The sequence below is a fragment of the Musca autumnalis genome, unplaced genomic scaffold, assembly GCF_047663935.1.
Source record: "Musca autumnalis isolate F117 unplaced genomic scaffold, ASM4766393v1 scaffold_4, whole genome shotgun sequence".
Lineage (NCBI taxonomy): Eukaryota > Metazoa > Arthropoda > Insecta > Diptera > Muscidae > Musca > Musca autumnalis.
The window spans coordinates 3,632,882-3,651,600 of NW_027411977.1; the positions used below are offsets into that span (position 1 = coordinate 3,632,882).

Sequence of the window (18,719 nt, forward strand, 5' to 3'; positions counted from 1 at the left end):
TCAAATATTTACGATAAATACATACTTTGTGACTCATTGCAAATGCCAAGTATGGGAATCACTCACTTACTCACTGGCATATGTCATTTCACGGAAAATGAAAGTACAAAACAAACATTTCACAAAAGATGAAACTAGACAAAACCGCCTAAAGAAGAAAAAAAGACACCCGAATGAAGAAAGAAGAGAACAAATAAAACCAACGTCATGATCACCAAGATTTATCAAAGACAACGTCATGTGAAGTACAACAAAATAAAAAGACGTAAAGTCAACAGAATAGTCAGCAGCCCACCCCAGAAATACAGGTGATTTACAGCAGCATCGCTTCCACCGCATTATGCCCGTCCCGTCCATCACATCATTAACTTATCGAATGATTCATTGCCTTAAGCCATTCGAAAGGTTGAAGTAATTAAATAATTTAACAATACTGGGATGTTGAGTGGGTCCGTGTCATTGTTACGGGTGGCACACACCACTACTGGAAAACGATTATGAGAAATCCCAATGGGCTTAAGGTGTTTCCATCACACGTTCGATAGCTTCTTTAAACCTGTATTCAAATTTAACAACGAACAGAATCTTTTGAAAATGAAATAAAAGTAGCCCGGCCCCGTAGTCGTATCCACACCTTTATTTCCAATACTATTAATTAATTTCAAGTTCATGGGGAGCTAAAAACTTGAAAAATAAAACAACAACAATACAACTGTTTATATTTTTAAGTACCTTTTCAAGTTTATGTTAATAATTTGAATATTCTAAAAAAACCAACAAGTTAGCCTATCACTTTTAAGATTCTCTAAATTAATTGTGTGGTACACAGGTTTGAAACTGGTGTTTTGTGCCTTAAGATTCTGAGAATAATAAGGAAATTGTTGCTACAATCATTTTGATGTGTCTGCATGTTTGAGGACATGTCTCAATTAAAAATAATATTATTGTCATAAAAATTATTATTTTTTAATTACAAAAGAGTGATTAATTATAGGTGTATGACTTTATACAATTTAATAAAGGTTCTAACAGAATTCAACACGAAATATTGGAGGATACATGTGCATTAAAACAAGGAGAATTGCATCATATACAGTTAGGCAACAAATGTATTGCAAAAACCAAAATTATAGAAAATTTAATATTAATTGTTTGTTTGTGGCAACAAATTAGGCAAAAACTATACGGTTTTTGGTGCAAATCTCTTGATATTGTCCCTCAAAACAATATTCCGTCAAAATATGCAAAGTTTATTTGCGATTTATAACAAATACGGATTATAATAAGAATTACTTAGTACTACGAGGTGACAATAAATGTTTTGCAAAAATTACCATATCTATGGTTTCTTGCAGAATTACCAAAGTTGTGTTCCTTTATGAGATGTCTCTCTACTTAAGACAATCATTGGAGCTTTAATGAGCTTAGTTAACCAAAAATAAGGCTAGGCATGATTCACTCAAAGGGTTCCTTGAAGGAAATTTGTCGATTTTTTTTTCTTAAAATGGACACAACAATTTTATAAGGGTTGATATCAGGATTTGGGCCTTATTACATCAGCAATTTACACAAATGAGATTAATATGTCATGATCTGGCCTTTGGAATGGTGGTAATTACATTTGTTTGAGCTTTCTGGATCCCTTTTACTGAGTTTCAGAATAATGACTATTGAATATTTCATGGTGATGTCAATGGGGATGTCATCCCAATCATTGTTATGCCCGTGAACCCGATTTCACATCCTATTTTACTTGGTAAAGAATATTACTTACTTAGATGGCTTTTATACTAAACAGAACGTCTTGTTCCATAAGCCGAACTAAGAATAGATTTCCAAATGCTCCGATCTTTTGCTTTACTTCTCCAATTTTGGATTTCATGTTTTGTAAATAAAAAAGTACCCAAAAATTTGAGTAAAATAACAACATTTTATAAAAATTATTACAAATTATTCATATTTGTTGCCTTTATTATAGTTTCCATTTTACATTTTGATAAAAATGTGTGTAATGTGGATTTAAATTCGTGTAGAACTCACAAAACATTTTTCTCACACATTCTATGTCAAATTCCGATATATGTCAACGATCGAATGAAAACACAGAAAATTTTGACATAACACATTTCAAATATGTCGATTCCACTACCTGTTCAATTGATTTTTATACCCTCAGCCTTTAGGCTAAGGAGGGTATATACACTTTGATACGATGAAAATGTGCCTCATCGAAATAATAGTTTTAGACCCCAAGTATGTTTGGACGAAATGTGTTTCAGACAATTTGGAGTCGATCTAGCCATGTCCGTCCGTCCGTCTGTCTGTCTGTCTGTCCTGCTGGCTGGAGCGCACGATAACTCTCGAACGGATTAACTGATTCGGTCCAAAATTTGGCCTTCGTAATATTTTGTCCAAACTTAGTTTAAGTTCGAAGATGGGCGATATCGGTCCACTCCTTCAGGTACCTCCCCACAAAAGTTCGAAAATGTTCGGAAAATTTGTGCGCACGATAACTCTTGAAGGGAGTAACCGATTTGGTCCATACTTTGTATATCGTAAATTTTCTAACAGGGTTAGAAAAAGGTTCCAATATGGACTCGATCGGTCCACTCCTTCGGGTACCTCCCACACAAAATTTCGGAAAAGTTCGGTTTAGGGCCTGGTCTAGAATCGCTTTGGTTTTTGTTGTAGCAACTTGTATTTTCCGCCCCCTATACGACGGTGCAAGTTTCATCTGGAGGAAGTCCATACTTCCTGAGAAAATAGCCTGAAACCCTGCGAAAAACTCCTATGACACCGTATGTAATGGTTTGAGCGCAGATAACTCTCGAACGGATCTGCCGATTCAGTCCAAAATTTGGCTTTCATAATATTTTGTCTAAACATAGTTTACGTTCGAAGCTAATCCAAATCAGTCCATTCCTTCAGGTACCTCCCCCACAAAAGTTCAAAAATATTTTGAAAAATTGTGCGCACGATAACTCTTGAATTGAGTGAACGATTTGGTCCATACTTTACACATCTTAATACATCTACCAGATATAGATCAGGTTTAAATATGGAATATATTTGTCCACTCCCTCGGGTACCCCCCACACAAAATTTCGAATAAGTTCACTTTAAGACCTGCTCTCGAGACACTCTGATTTCTGTTGAAGCAACTTGCATTCGCTACCTCAATTACGACGATAAATGTTTTTAGGGGCATGTCCATACTTCTTGAGGAAACAGCCCGAAAGGTTTAAAACCCCCTATATGTAGTTGCTGGAGACCACGGGAACTTCTTCTTCCCCTTAGGGTACCTCCCCCACAAAAGTTCAACATTCGTGCCGATATGCAGTTTAGGGTCTCTTCTGTTCATTGACTGAAATGACTAGTGTGTCCAATATATATCAACAAGATATGACTCTCAAAATCATATCCACTTCCTATGTCGTCTATTCCTTTAAGTAGCCCCTCCGCAAAACTTTAATCCTAATCCACATTATCGTCGGCAAGTTCAAAGGTACAAAATGGCCACAAAATTCTGAAATGACCCGAAATATATTCGATCTGTCCTAGATTAATATTTCAATTCACATAGGCTGAGGGTATATCTCTGTCGGCGAAGCCGACTGATTCTTTTTTACTTGTTCTATTGTCAAAGAGTTTTCGTTTTTTAGGAAATTGTTTCTAATAGAAAGTTTACATTTACGAAATAGAGTGGATTTCAACTGTCAATTCCTTTGTATATACGTCAAATGAAATCTCATCTGAAAACAATTGGATTTCATTTGACGTTTAAGAAATGGAATTGACAGTTGAAATCGAGTGGATCTCGTAAATGAAATCCTAGCATAAGACTAGTCAATATTAGAACCTTGTATAAGTGGAAGTTATTTTATATTCTTATTCTTTTTTTTAATTTTTACTCGAATGTGATAATATAGTTTATTTTGAGCCATGTAGTAGATGTTCATGTCTATTTATATACAAATTTCTTCGCAGTTATTCTTCATCTCTTACTTGATATCTAAGTAAATATTTGTTTTTTTTTTAAGCTAACACATCCATTTATACTTGTTTATTATTTGTTTGTACTTAATTCTGACTTTGCTTAATGCATTATTTTAAAAGAGATAACAGCTCGAGTGTTTTTTCATGTAATTAATATTAATTTATACTTTTTCTACAACAATAAAAAAAAAATCAAAATTAATGCAACTTAAAAACATACCGAAACGAGATTTCAAAATTGCAATTCTTTAAAAACGTCTACAAAAAATTAATAAAAATTATAATCACATTTTGTGTGAAACCAGTTAATTAAAATCTTGAAGATTATTTTGATCGTTTCATCGTTTATTTTTTTTTTTTTTTTTTTTTGATAATTTGTTGTGTCATACTGTTCTTGCTACGTGTCAGTTATGACATATCTAACTCAAAGTCAAATGTGAATCTTTGAGACACTGGATATATGTAAATATTTATTTTGTTAAACATTTCAATGGTATACAATTTTTTTACTTTGTAACATATTTTCCATGAATGAGTTAATAGGATTAGAATAATGAAATTGAACAAATAAAAACAAAAATGTTAAAACTCCAAATATTTTTATTCCTCTAGGAATACGTCTAATTCCTCAAAAATAAAAACAAAACGACTGAAACGCTCCATAAAAAAAACAAAAATAATCACGTAGATCGTGAAAACTATGAAACTATTTTTTTATGTAAAAAGTATTGAAATACACATCGATCATTGTGTGGTGTTAGGATTAGTTAGAACCCAAATTCAGAAGAAATAACAAGAACCTTATTCTCCAATATGCCGTACGAACCACGTATGCTGGTTTACGAACCACATTTACCACAGCGACTAGTGGTATAAACCTTATAGCTTTAAATTAGTTGAAATCATGTAGAACAAATCAAAATGCAATACGGCAAATTTGTTTATAAAACTTTTTACAGTATAGACCATAGACGGTCGTCTTTTGACAGACCGCTTTGGTTAAAAGTGTCCCAAACCATATCAGATTTTTGCGGTACTGCGAAATGATTAAGCTGCATAACATTAACCAGTATATTTAGACTATGCTGGATTTAGCAGATCCAGTGGATTTAAGTTGCCATTATCATCAACACAATGTGGAAAGGGTATTATAAGTTTGATTTGGTAAAAATTCATGTAACACCGCGAAATATTCGTCGGAGACCCCCAATGTGGTATACCAATCTTCATACCTCGACAAGATAAAGGGATTTTGAGATGTGTGTCCGTCCGTCCGTCAGTTCATTATAAATTGTAATCAAAGTCCAGGTCGCAATCATAGACCGATCGTGACGAAATTTTGTATGGAGATCGGGTTCAGACCGGAATAAATTTTTATTGGTGATGATTGTGAAATATTTAGCGGGTGAAATGGACCAAAAACATAATATTTATCCAATTTTGTAGCGACTCTGCAGGTCGCAAAAATAGTCCGGTCAACGGGAAATTTTAAATAAGGTAAGAGTATATGACAAAGAAGAAGCTTGCAATTTAAGATAGCAATCAGATATTATTTAGAGGGTTAAATGGACCACATCCTTTGTGTGAAAATTCTGAAAAATGTCAATATGCAGCTTATATCTTTATTGCTGAAAGAGACATTCCGGGAAAGTAAGCTATAATTGGAAGAGCAACGCTTGACCTTTCTATTGATGTCAGTTGGGTTGGTGTACATGATAAGATAACAGAGTTGCAGCCTAATAGTCCCAGTCATAAACACCCTAGAGGTCGCAATTATAGCTCAATAATCACGAAACTGTGCACGAGATAAGAGTTTAGGTAGAAGAAAGTGCCTATAATTTTTGACGATGATCTGATATTATTTAGCGGGTGAAATGGACCATTACTTAAAATAAAAAAAATATTTTTTGGTCTATATTTTATTTCCTGAAGGGCATATACCGGCAAAGTAGCCTACATATGGAAAAAGACAAGTCAATAAAATAGAGAAATGTATAACCACAGCTACAACCTTCAAAATACCGAAAATCGCGAGCTATCGTTCTATGGGGGCTATATGAAGACCTGAACCTAAACCGACAAATTTTAGGTGGAAAGTTTTTTTACCCCCTAGGAAGACTTAATAACAAATTTCAGCCATTTCGGAGGGATATTGAAGGCATAACCTTCAAAATACCAGAAATCCGGAGGTACCGTTCTATGGGTGCTATATGAAGACGTGGATCTTTGCCGACAAATTTCAGGTGGAATGTTTTATACCGCCAACGAAGACAAAATACAAATTTTCAGTCATTTCGGTGGGATATTGAGGGCACAGCCTTCAAAATACCAGAAATCCGGAGGTACCGTGCTATGGGGGCTATATGAAGACGTGGACCTACGCGTACAGATTTCAGTTGTAAAGTTGCATACCCCTAACTAAGACTTAATACCAAATTGCATATGCTCATTTTATGCAGATATGTAAAAATAAATCAAAATATGCACGATATGCAAAATATGCAAAATTTTCTGGACCTAATTCGTTTTATTTTGTAATAAAACGAGTTTCTGTCTAATCTGATTTTCTCTACGACAATCCTAACCATATATGCATTTGCATAGGCTTCCGCTGTCTAATATTAGAGAAGTCTCCCTTGTCCCTTCTGGGATGTTTGTGAAACAATTATTATATTATTATTTATGCTTGGTGTGATACGGTGCCAGAATCCACAACGTTATTTCTTACAATAAGTTTATTTGTTTCATAAAGAAATTTTGATTTGTGGAAAGCTACTTTCCAGGGGTAGTGTGTAGGGTATCACGTGGTCGGCCCCGTTCTTCTTACTTGTTTTCATAAAATATATGTCAAAGAAAAGGAGTTTTAGATCTGCAGTTATAAAAGTAAAAGAAAATATCCTCCTCGAGCTTTTCAATACCAAACGAACTTTCACACAAGTTGGCAAAATAACGGGTCACCTATTTAACATCCAATTGGAAAAGACCATACGAACATAAAGTTGCAAAAATAAAGTAATAAATATGACACACTATACCCTAAAGAACCCATGTTACTTGCCTACATGACGTCATGGAAATGACATTTAAAGATAGAGTCTGCCAAAATGACGTAAAATCATGATGGTATAAACACGAAGAATGTCGAAAAATTTAATTTTTTCACAGAAACTAGGACCAACTATGCAGGTTGGAAACATTGCAAATATGCCTGTTGGTCAGTGAAGTTATACTTTTAAATAACTTCATGTCGAGGTATAGACGGTACAACTTGAGGTCCTGAGATACAACGAACTTAGTCGATCCAAGGTCATGTTATGAGAAAGACTGAGCAGTGGGGGAAAGCCACGACTCATATGGAAATCAAGTTTGAAATTTTATCTCAAGCATTTTTGAATTAGCTGCAAAACCAAGTTTTTACACGCATTTTGTGGCCGCAAAGTGAATTTCGCACTTATCTTAGATGTTTTAGCTGCTAAATGGTGCTAGTTATTCAATTCGCCGACCTGCCAAAGAATTTGCTCTTTAGTGTAATATTCAGCCTCACATTTCATGAGATCCCAAAGCATTTAGGAAATTCATTGTACAATAAAATTCAAAGTGATGTAAACTTTTTCTTTGACATAAAGTAAACACTTCTATTTCTCATCTCTGTTTCTAAAATATATGGAACTGTGTAAACTATTTTAAAATAGTTGACATGACTTAAAGATTGTTTACATTTGTTCCTAACATCACGATTCATTAAAAGCAGTTAATGTTAACATTAGATTATTTTTGCGAATTTATGAGTAATAACCAGGGTTTCGGAGTCGGAGTCTACGAGTCGGAGTCGAGCAATTTTGCTGGAGTCGGAGTCTGAGTCGAAAAAAATAACTCGACTCCGACTCCGGGCAATTTTTTCTACAATATACGAATATAATATTAAATTCGGGACACCATTTTTTCAAAACTCATTATTTATTTTAAAGGAGAGCAAACGGTATACCATTCAAATTCAGAGAACGATTCACAGGATATTTACTGTCATTTGAAGTCTAGTCTTTCCATCTATATTTTGATTACAAATTGCATATCCAGAATATTTTTGGTCCAGTTGATCCTTTAATTTTGTTGCAAACAAAAGTTATGTTCTTTGACAATCGAATTATAATTGGACTTTTAACGTCTTTTATATACATAAGTCTTGTGTCAGAAGAACTACTGGTCTTCTCACAAAAGTCTACTGATCTTCTTGATCTTCTGATCTTGTCTTTTGTTAGATGTCATCCTTGTCTTTTATTAAAGGACCTGTTGGACACCTATGAAGGACATTGTGGTCGCTATGGGAAATCTTACTGATTGCATAGTTACATAAAACAAAAGTCAATGTCTGGGGGTAGAAGAAGAATTCTAAACTGCTTATATCCATTTTAAAACCTGGTCATGATTTGCTTATAATTTTTACTGCATGTAGTCCTTATGATTTGTATTGTCCTTTATATTCACATAGTCTTGTGGCAGACTATGAACATGTTCATGAAAATGTTTTGATCTTATGGTTAAGAAGGGAGAAAGCTATCCCCTTCACCTCCTCTCTCTCTCTCTCCTAAAAGTTAAAAAATGTTCATGTTATATTTTCAATGTCTGGCGCATGAGTTATTTTCTCACGAAGAAAAGTTCCCCCCAGAATATTCTAGTGCTTGTACTTTGTTGCTATTTTCCAATGTAAGATTCAGTAGAAACAATGTTAGGAAAAACCAATATATATATATATATATATATATATATATATATATGGAGACTTCTCTCATATCGACACAAAAATACCTCGACTCCGAAACCCTGGTAACAACCAAATTTCTTCTGTTTTGTACGAAACTATTCATGTTTTCGGCAAATGTCGCAAGACTTGTTTGGTGGTTTTTAATATGTTTTGCTGGTAAATACAAAATTCTAAGCGAAAATGGATTAAATTCAATTTGGCAGTTTTGTTGTGATGTGTGTTTACTTTTTATTTTTAAAGTAAGCCCAGCTTAATCAACTAGTATTCTCTGCCATCCCTAAAGTAAATCAATTTTAACTACACCCACTTTAAAAACTTGATCTTTTTAAAATTTGAAAACAACAAATCTGTGATTAAGCTGAGCTTACTTTAAAAATAAAAATAAAATGAATTAAGCTTTCCAAAAATTATTGGTTGTTAAGTTTTTGTCGTTAGAAGTGTATCAGAAATTAAAAAAAAAAATAGTCAGGCTTAATCACATAGCCGTTGTTTTAATATTTTATTGAAACAACTTTAACTTATTAGTGGAAAAAATTGATGATGTTTACCAAAGGGGTAAGGCAGGGAAGACTATAGTTTCGGATCTCGCCATAGATCCTTATCAGTTCCCTTGTTTCTTGTTTTTCAACAAGAAACTATTTATTCCCAAGTGTCAATTGCTCGCTCAAATAGAAAGGTGTCCAAAGAAACACTCTGATCAAGAATTTCCTTGGCACTACTTAAACTAGTGAGGATCTGTGGCAAGATCCGAAACTATAGTCTTTCCTGCCTTACCCCTTGGTAAGCATCGCCATTTTTTTTCACTAATAATATGCCCATACTGTGTACTATAATTATTTATTTTGATATTTCTTATCTCATCATATCTGAATTTCTATTTTCATTTTATTATTTATATTTTATGGGCTTGGCCAATTCCAGAGTACTGACATTCTTTGATGATAAAAAGTGCATTGTAGAAGAATAGTTTCGTTCAATTTGATAATTTTTTGTTTTCTTTACAGTACAGATCGTAAAATTAGGCACAGTGGCATATCGTTATTCACATTGGCCGAAATATATTATATATACTAATATATGTATATTATATATTATATAACATTACTCGAATTCTGAACTCGCACAAGAGCAAGACATAGATTGTGGTGCAATTACGATCGAAAAATAAAATCTTAAAAATAAAAACAAATTATAAGTAAATGGTATCAGTTTAAGGACCATTATCATATGCGTTCTTTTACTATCTGACGGATTTGAAAACGCAAAAATAAACCAATTTGGAGGCATTAAAAATATAATTTTTACATTTAAAGTTAATGCCAAGAAGCTCCTCCTTGAAATTCAATCATCACTTTTAACTTTAAGTTAAGCGGAACGCTCTAAATCCGTTCGGTAAATCCAAAATATAACAAAAGAAGACTTGTAATATTGGGGGTAAATGTTGTTTAAACTTTCCCATAACCTGAATGACATATTAAAAAAGAGATTTTGTGATATAAAAAGCCTGTTTATAAATGTTTTTTTTTATTTCTGGAGTTTTTATTGCAAATACGGATTAATTTTAAACAAATATTATGTTCGGTCGCTAAAGATCTTGTTAGCGTTAGCCATTGTGCCTATCAAAAGTTAAATGTAAATATTGAAGTTTTAAATGAATTTCAACAACAAATCTTAAAAAAATTTATTTAACACATTTATAATATTGTTCAATACAAAACGTTTTTTTATTTCTCTGGAAATGAAATCTATGTTTGTATAAGATTGAATGATTGATTTCTTGTCCGAGGGTGGCTGGTTGGTTGAATGAAATCATGCGTCTTGTTAGTGGATTTTAAGAAGAAATCGCAAAAAACGAGATAATCGACAGCTATTCAAGGTTTTCAAATTTATTTCGCACATTTTTTAATTGGGGGTTTTTTAGTTTTTACGGTTGTTAACTTGAAAAAATATTAAAACTTGGTTTTGGTTGGGTTTTTACCTGCGTGATTTTTTTCACACAAACTAAAAGAAACAAAAACAATGTCAGATCAACTTTTTTCTTCATAAGATATTTATGGATGAAGTTGTCGGAAGCATTCATTATCTTTTAATCTCTGACAATATTGGCGCCTGCATATTTTCTGGTTGCCTCTTTTTTGAAGAAGTTCTGTTTATATTTAATTTCTTAATAATACAAAAATATTTATAATGACATGATTCAGAAAGCGCTGACAGGTGATTGTGTTAATTATTCCTGGAAAGCAAACAAAACAACAAAATAGTGGAATACATCGAATAATAATTCGAAAACAAGAAAAAACATGTTGCAAAACATCTAGCAAAATCTTGCTTGGTTTCGTAAGTTTCTACGGAATAGTATTTCCCTCAGATTGTTAAAATTTTCAAAATGGGCTACCTAGGGTGACCAATATTTTTGGATGGAAATAGAGTACAAATACAAAAAAGAGAACGAGAATTTTGTTATACTTTAACAATGAAATCAACGACGTTTAACGCTTCGATTACACAGCAGCATGATATGTGACGGTTATATGCTTGAGAACTTGATTAAAAAAGAGACCATTTAGTCAGGCTTATTTCTTCCATACCGATTTGCTCCCGAAATTTTGTCATAATGCAAAAAAATTGTAAATATACAAAAAGCATCCAACATCATCTTCGAGGTCCAAACATTAAATGTTAAATTTCTTTTATAATTTTTTCTCTGATTTTGGTGTATAGATATGAAACTATTCACAATTCAAGCAAACTACCAACTACAACAAGTAAAAAGTATCAGTCGTTTGCCGACAGAGCTATACCCCCAGCATGTGTGGATTGAAACAGTTTTTTTTTTTTTTTCATAAAAAACGTATGCATTTAGGGGGCCTTATAAAATTTTGGGCGAACCGACACAAATATGGATTGGATTAAAACTCACAAATTTGCGGAGGATATCTATAGATAGGACATTTGTTCCATACTTGCCTAAGAGAAACATAATATCGCTGTAAAAAGGGTCACTAGGAAAACCTTCTGTAAAAATTTCCAAAGGATCGTCGAAAAACAAAATATTTAAAGTTCAAAAGTTTGGACCAAATAGGTTCCTACGTTTATGAGATATCGCGCGTACCATTGTAGTGAATATTTTCTATCTATTCTGGAGGAGGTAGCGAAAGGACCTATAAGCACCAGCTTCAAATATTCATCTAACATTTGAAGAAATATTACGATACCCAAAGTGTGGACGAACGCAATATTCGGTTCGAGCTCTCCAGGCACTACATACGGTGCCATAGGTTTTTACAACTTTCGTACTGTTTTCTCAAGAAGTATGGACTTGCCCCTGAAATAACTTTTACTGTCGGCAGCGAATGCAAGTTGCTTCAACAAAAATCAAAGTAATTCGAGAGCAGGTCTTAAAGTGAATATATCCGAAATTTGTGTGGGAGGTACCCGAATAAGTGGACAAATATAGTCCATATTCGAACCTGATCTACATCTGGTAGATATATTAGGATGTGTAAAGTATGGGCTAAATCCTTCATTCCCTTCAAGAATTATCATGCGCAAATTTTTTCCGAACATTTTTGAACTTTTGTAGGGGAGATACCTGAAGGAGTGGACCAATATGGCTTATCATCGACCTTAAACTAAGTTTGAACAAAACATTACGAAGGCCAAATTTTGGACCGAATCTGCCGATCCGTTCGAGAGTTATCTTGCGCTCCGACCACTACACACGGTGTCATAGGGGTTTTTTTGCAACTTTCAGGCTATTTTCTCAGGAAGTATGGACTAGCCCCTGATGAAAATTATATTGCCGTATGAGGGGAAGTGAATACCATTTGTTACAACAAAAATCGAAGCGATTCGAGAGCAGGTCCTAAACTGAACTCTTTCAAAATTTTGAAGGAGTGGGCCGATTGAGTCCATATTGGGACCCCATCTAAGTCTGGTAGAAATTTCACGATGTGCAAAGTATGGACCAAATCGGTTACTCCCTTAAAGAGTTATCGTGCGCACAAATTTTCCGAACATTTTCGAACTGAAGGAGTGGACCGATATAACCCATCTTCGAACTTAAACTATGTTTGGACAAAATATTACGATACCCAAAATTTGTCCAAACATACTTGGGGTCTAAGACCATTATTTCGATGAGGCACATTTTGCTCGTATGAAAGAAAGTGTATATACCCTAGCATAAATGCTGAGGGTATAAAAATTACCTAAAATCTCAATAAACAAACTCTTTCTAGCTTAAAGATGAAGTTTGTTTGATTTTATGAGTTCTCTTCTTAAATAACCATTTTGACATCAAGGGACATTCTACCACACTTCAGTGTCAGAATATGGTTAATTTCCATGACTCAAACCCTGTGTGTAGGGTAACGATCTTTTAAAATCATCAGAGAAATCATTTCATTTACACCAAGACAATATTTTGTTTAATTTCTTCCTAAGGTTCTCTATTTTCATTGAATTTGGTATGTATTCACTTGTATTCGTAAAACAAATCAAATGTAGAGGATATAGAGTGCGTCCAATGAAAATAGAGCACAAATAGAGGAAATTAAAAATAGAGTACTGTACTCTATATTAGAATATGGTTGGTCACCGAGTTCATGCCAACAACAACAACAATAAAAGATTTGTTTATAGCAGGCAATATTTATGTATCTGGCTTTTAAATCTACTAAAAAGCTTCAAAGAGACCAATCTATTCATGAACTATTGACAAACTGCCTCCAATGTCAACACATGGTCCCTCAGCAACTACTGACTTACTGCTGACATGTCAGTAGTAACTTTTGTATCAAAATGTCTACAGGAAATTACATAGACTTGTCTACAATCGGTCAGTAGTACTGGTGACAATGGCAGTAGTAAGTCAGTAGAGATTCACTGTTGAAATTTCCTACAGGGAAGTAAAAAAATATTTGTTGACTATGCCGACCGATTGCGGACGTTATGAATAAAAGCTTACGCTTTACTAATAAATTTGTATTAAAATGCAAAAGTGCTGAACTTTTGCGGAGAGGGTACCTGACGGACTGGACGGACATAGTCCATTTTGGAAGTGGGTCTTATTGAATGACTACCAAATTCTTGTCGATAGTTGTAGAACCCACCAGCCATTTAAGTTCTTCATAGTAGGATTTAGAGTTTTAGACTTTTAGCCAAGAAGCAGATAGCCAGGATCGTTCATTATTGCACCATACAGCGGTACCGATTGCCCAATTTTTTAAAATCGAAGCCACAACAAATGCGGAAGAATGAAATTCAGATAAAATTAAGTGAAACCAATTTTCCGCAATCGGAATATTTTGTGTTTATTACAAAAAGGGTATCGAATGCAAGGTTAATAAAACTCGACGACGTCAACAGGTCAAGGGAAGGCAATTTCAAAATATGTATTTTTTATTTGTTCTGGAACAAAAACAATGATCAGTATCTATCATCTTGTATTTCAATTTTATATAAAGCTACACTTATGATCCTATTCTGCGTACATGATTTTAACAATGACACCAAAAATATATTTCGCTCGAATCGATCGTTTTGAAAACATTAAAAGGTTTTCAAAGCATATAAGCATATGTGTCATAAATTATTAGGTGATATACTTTTTATTGAATCCAAAACAGACCAGACGTCAGTCAGCGTAAATGTTTTGCCATATAAGCAAACATAATTACCTGAGAAGTAAACAACGGCGACATTGTATGAGAATATCCATTAGTATGTATACCAAAATAAGCCGCAATTAACAATTAATTAAGAACAACAGTAGCAACGACAAAATAAATATGTATTTAATAAAACTGATGTTATTTTTTTGGATCTAAGAAAAAATAACTTACCTAAAAGTAAAAGCGATAAAATAAATATTTTTGTTGCACTGGAATGGGAAACCCCCCTCCAGAAGGAGATGAATATGATGAAGAAGTAGAAGGTGAAATGAAACACTTGACAACTCTATAAACCGATAGAAGAATGACTCCACAAAATCCACAATCAAATCTTAAAATACACGGGCTATTATTCAATTCCCTCCGATTCAATACATCAACAAAAAAAAAATTCAATTCACAAGATACGATTAATTGTGGACACACATTCATTTTTTGGTCACTTTAATTTCAGGCAATCGATTGATGTTGTTACTGCCGTTTGTTGCTGTTGTTGTTATTATTATTTTGTTATATTGGTTATTATGATGTTTTAGTTGCTATTGTTTATTTTGTTTTTGTTACTGTTTTTATTTTATTTTTGGGGCCAAAATCACAATTGAATATGTAATACTTGGGGTAACCGCCACAAGCAACAGCGAATTACTGGCATAAAATAAAACAAAACTCAACGCAATCATTAAGTCGAAAAGACACCCAACGCTCGCTTAAATAACCAAGCGTATTTATTTGTAAACGCAAACAATAGTTCGGTCTCTACTCTGGCAATAAACTGGGCGATCAGTGTCCATATTTGTATCTCTAGTAAGTGAGCAACTCTCAGCTGAGTGTAGACATTCGATTGGATTTGAGGTTGTTACCTAGGCTACCTAGCATCGTGAGCATGCATGTACAATAGACTGGGTCGAAAAGAGAAATATGAAAGTAATGAATAATAGAAGTTTGTTTACATATTGTTCCTGTGGATTGATAGGCGTGTAAAGACACAACAACTTCTAAAGAAAAAAAGGAAGACTTTTCTGATATCTTTGAGGGCAACACGATTCCATATTATCTCAATAATTAATACCACCGACTTTTGACGGCACACTGTGGTAAAAAATCAGTGATATAACGTTGCTAAATTAATAACTTCCAAACTAATTGAGATATGTTGCTGATATTTTGCACAAAATCAGTCTATATCTATATACTGATATTATATATTGATTAATGAACGGAATATGCATACTTGCTCAATTTTCTGGTATATGGGGTTATAAGAATCCCAGCAAAATTTGAAGGAAGGGGTTCCATGCGATGACGTGATTTCATGGCATCTTTGCATTGGTTTAAACGAAGTTGTGAAAGATCCGATCTTTTCATCAGCATTGAACCCATGCAAAGGAAGTCATGAAAGATCCGATCTTTTCATCAGCATTTGAAGCAATGCAAAGGAAGTCGTGAAAGATTCGATCTTTTCATCAGCATTCGAACCCATGCAAAGGAAGTCGTGAAAGATCCGATATTTTCATCACAGTTTGAACCCATTCCATCGATCCAATAAAGATGAATTTTGTGTTTTTATTTATACACATTTTTCTAAATATATAAGATTAATTATTAACAATAGTCTTGATGTTGTCGGAGACTCGAAATCACAACCAACGTTGTAAAAACTCTCGTCGTAATGATAATGCCATTGCAAAGGGTTGGTTAAAATGACATGCCAAAGCATTGGTGGAAATGACATGCCAAAGCATTGGTGAAAATGACATGTCAAAGCATTGGCGCAAATGACATGCTTTGGCTCCCAAAATGAATAGCATCTTTTGGGGTCCACGCCCATATAAAATTCATCGATGAAGATGCATTCCAGATCACATGTACCCATGATTGAATGGCATCTTTGGCAGCGAACATTTTGCTGGGGATACCACCGATTAAACTTATTTTTAGGGACCTGGCAACGGTTTTCATCAACATTGGTTGTAATCCAGTAGTTTGACTTCCCTGGAAACAGAAAACCTCCACCAAAAATATTCGATGTGGATCCACTTTTGGATATACAATCGAAATCGCTCGTTATGTTCTAGGGACCGACGGAATTGGTCGCTATAAGCGATGTTTGTTTTGTGAGGGCTATAAACGGCCGCAGACATTCGGAACTATTGGATTTCGTTGTTATAACCGATATGTCGTTATAAAAGACGACGTTATAAACGAGTTCGACTGTACCTAGTCCCCATGCAATTTAGCATTTCATGTTATGCGTAGGGACGTGCGCAGGCGATGGCACAGGGGACCCCCGAAATGAAAATTTTTCATACACCTTTTGAAAATTTTGCTTCCAAGAAGTCTTATTTGTGCTAGTGGCCCCCTCCACAGTGCAAAACACTTTTTGTCAAACTTAGCAAATAACTGTAAATCACTGATTTTCTTAGTTTCCTCTTTGTATCGTCTACACAAAATATTAAGTCCTGCGGATAAATATTATCTTGCGACCCCATCTATTGTAAAATGTGAGTACAGATTTTCAATATTATTGTTAATCAGGAACAACAACAACAAAAACACCAGCATTGTTGTGTTTAAGCCAGTTTAATATTGAAACTATGTATCTGGCTCTCTGTTCAAAACGATCACTCATTGAGAGTGAGGAAGAGAATTAACGGATACGTTGTGTCAATAATTTTTGCCAAGAGGAACGGAGGTAACTGAAGGTGAATTAAGTTTCAATTTCTAAACGGGGGAGAAAGAAGACACTTTATTTTCGATTCGATTGGGAAATAAAATCGATCTATAGAGCATTTGTATGTGGACAACAAAATTAGTTTAATAACAACAAGTGCGGCGGCTTTGTTGCAATTAGTACAGGCAACTAACGAAAGTCAAGAGAAATATTAGCCAATTTACAATAAAATTATATAGAGACACGGGTTTTTGACAACATACATACAAATAAATAAATGGACGGACGGACAGAGGCGGGCACACATGTGTGAAACAAAACTGTAATCTGAAGTTTAAGCCAGACAAATTCCAACCTCTAAGCCAAGCTAACACAATAAATGAAAGTCAATAATAATGTGAGTAACAACAGCAAAAACAAAATTGAAATTAACAAAAATGTTTTTGTTAATAAATGACTGTTGTGGTCTGACAAGAAAAATATTCCATAAAAAAATTAACAAGTTTTTTGTATTTTTGTTGAACATGGCCCATAAAATGTTAAATACATCAACAATATTTTGCGATTTGCACAATTTAAATAATTATTTTTGTTTCAGTCTTTGTTTGTAATCGGTGTTTTATTCCTTCTTTTTGTCTTCATCAACATTGCCATCTTCTTTTTATTGTGGTAATTCAACATTTTTTAATTTGTATTCTTGAAAATTTCTTCTCTGTCTCCCATTACAAGGCCATTTTTTATATTTTTAAAATTTCAATTTCATCTGTTTTATATTTACAGCACAACAATTATCTATAATGCATTTTAAAGCATTTTCATTACATTAATTTTTGGTTTTAATCTCGGGGTCTCCACACTTTGACTTTTCGGTTTTTGTTTGCACCCCGTTTGTATAATCACTTCTTTTGTTTCGAATTACAAATTTACTTTTTTTCTCCACTAAAAGTTTCTATAAGCGCATTTCCGTTTGAATACACACAACGTATACGTTTGAGACCCGTGCCGAAACTGTGCTCAGACGGTTTATACCAGTATCGTTATTAACCTGTTGGCATCAGAATAGGTATCCACATTTTTAGATGGAATTCTCTCTCTCTGTCTCCCGCTCTCATCAATTTAGCCATGAACAAGAAATAAGATCTTGGCTTAAATATTTGGCTTACTCTCTTTGGTCAATGCTCTTGCTCATTGGGTGCTGCTGTTCACGGGGGTTATACATACACACTCAAATTAAACAAAGGCAACAGCTGATATTCAATATTTCTTTTGGAGATCAACATAGCAGACATTTTCTAAAACTGTTGCCTAAATTGAGGGTATACTTTTAGGATGATATGAAAGTACTATAATAGTAAATACAGTCCATGATAGATAGCAAATAATCTGAATTTGGAAAGAGAAGCATAATTGCTTGAATTAAGAAATCATAAGAAACATGTTCTTAGCTCTACGATACGTGGAAAGATGATGGTGGCTAATAAATGACACATAAATTTAAAAATTATTTTATTTACACGTGCCATATGTCATAAAATTAGAAAAAAATGTCTGGTTTTCTATATTAATTAATAACGGTAATTGTATAAGGCAGGATTGTGTGTAAATAAATGTCGAG

At 33.9% G+C, this 18,719-nt stretch overlaps 1 protein-coding gene across 14 annotated transcripts in view; it reads right to left on the reverse strand.

Annotated features, from left to right (window-relative positions):
* Best2 (bestrophin 2) overlaps window positions 1-18,228 on the reverse strand; it is a 60,961-nt gene extending 42,733 nt beyond the window's left edge. For 3 of the 14 annotated variants that reach the window (XM_073979875.1, XM_073979877.1, XM_073979868.1), the window contains exons 1-2: window positions 17,927-18,116; window positions 14,605-15,078 (exon numbers count right to left, since the gene is read on the reverse strand). The gene's annotated coding sequence lies outside the window, so the exon portion shown is untranslated. Of the gene's footprint in view, window positions 1-14,604; window positions 15,079-17,882 lie in introns of all 14 variants that reach the window. The other 11 variants (XM_073979878.1, XM_073979874.1, XM_073979876.1 and 8 more) reach the window with 9 other exon arrangements.
* Window positions 18,229-18,719: the final 491 nt, after the last annotated feature.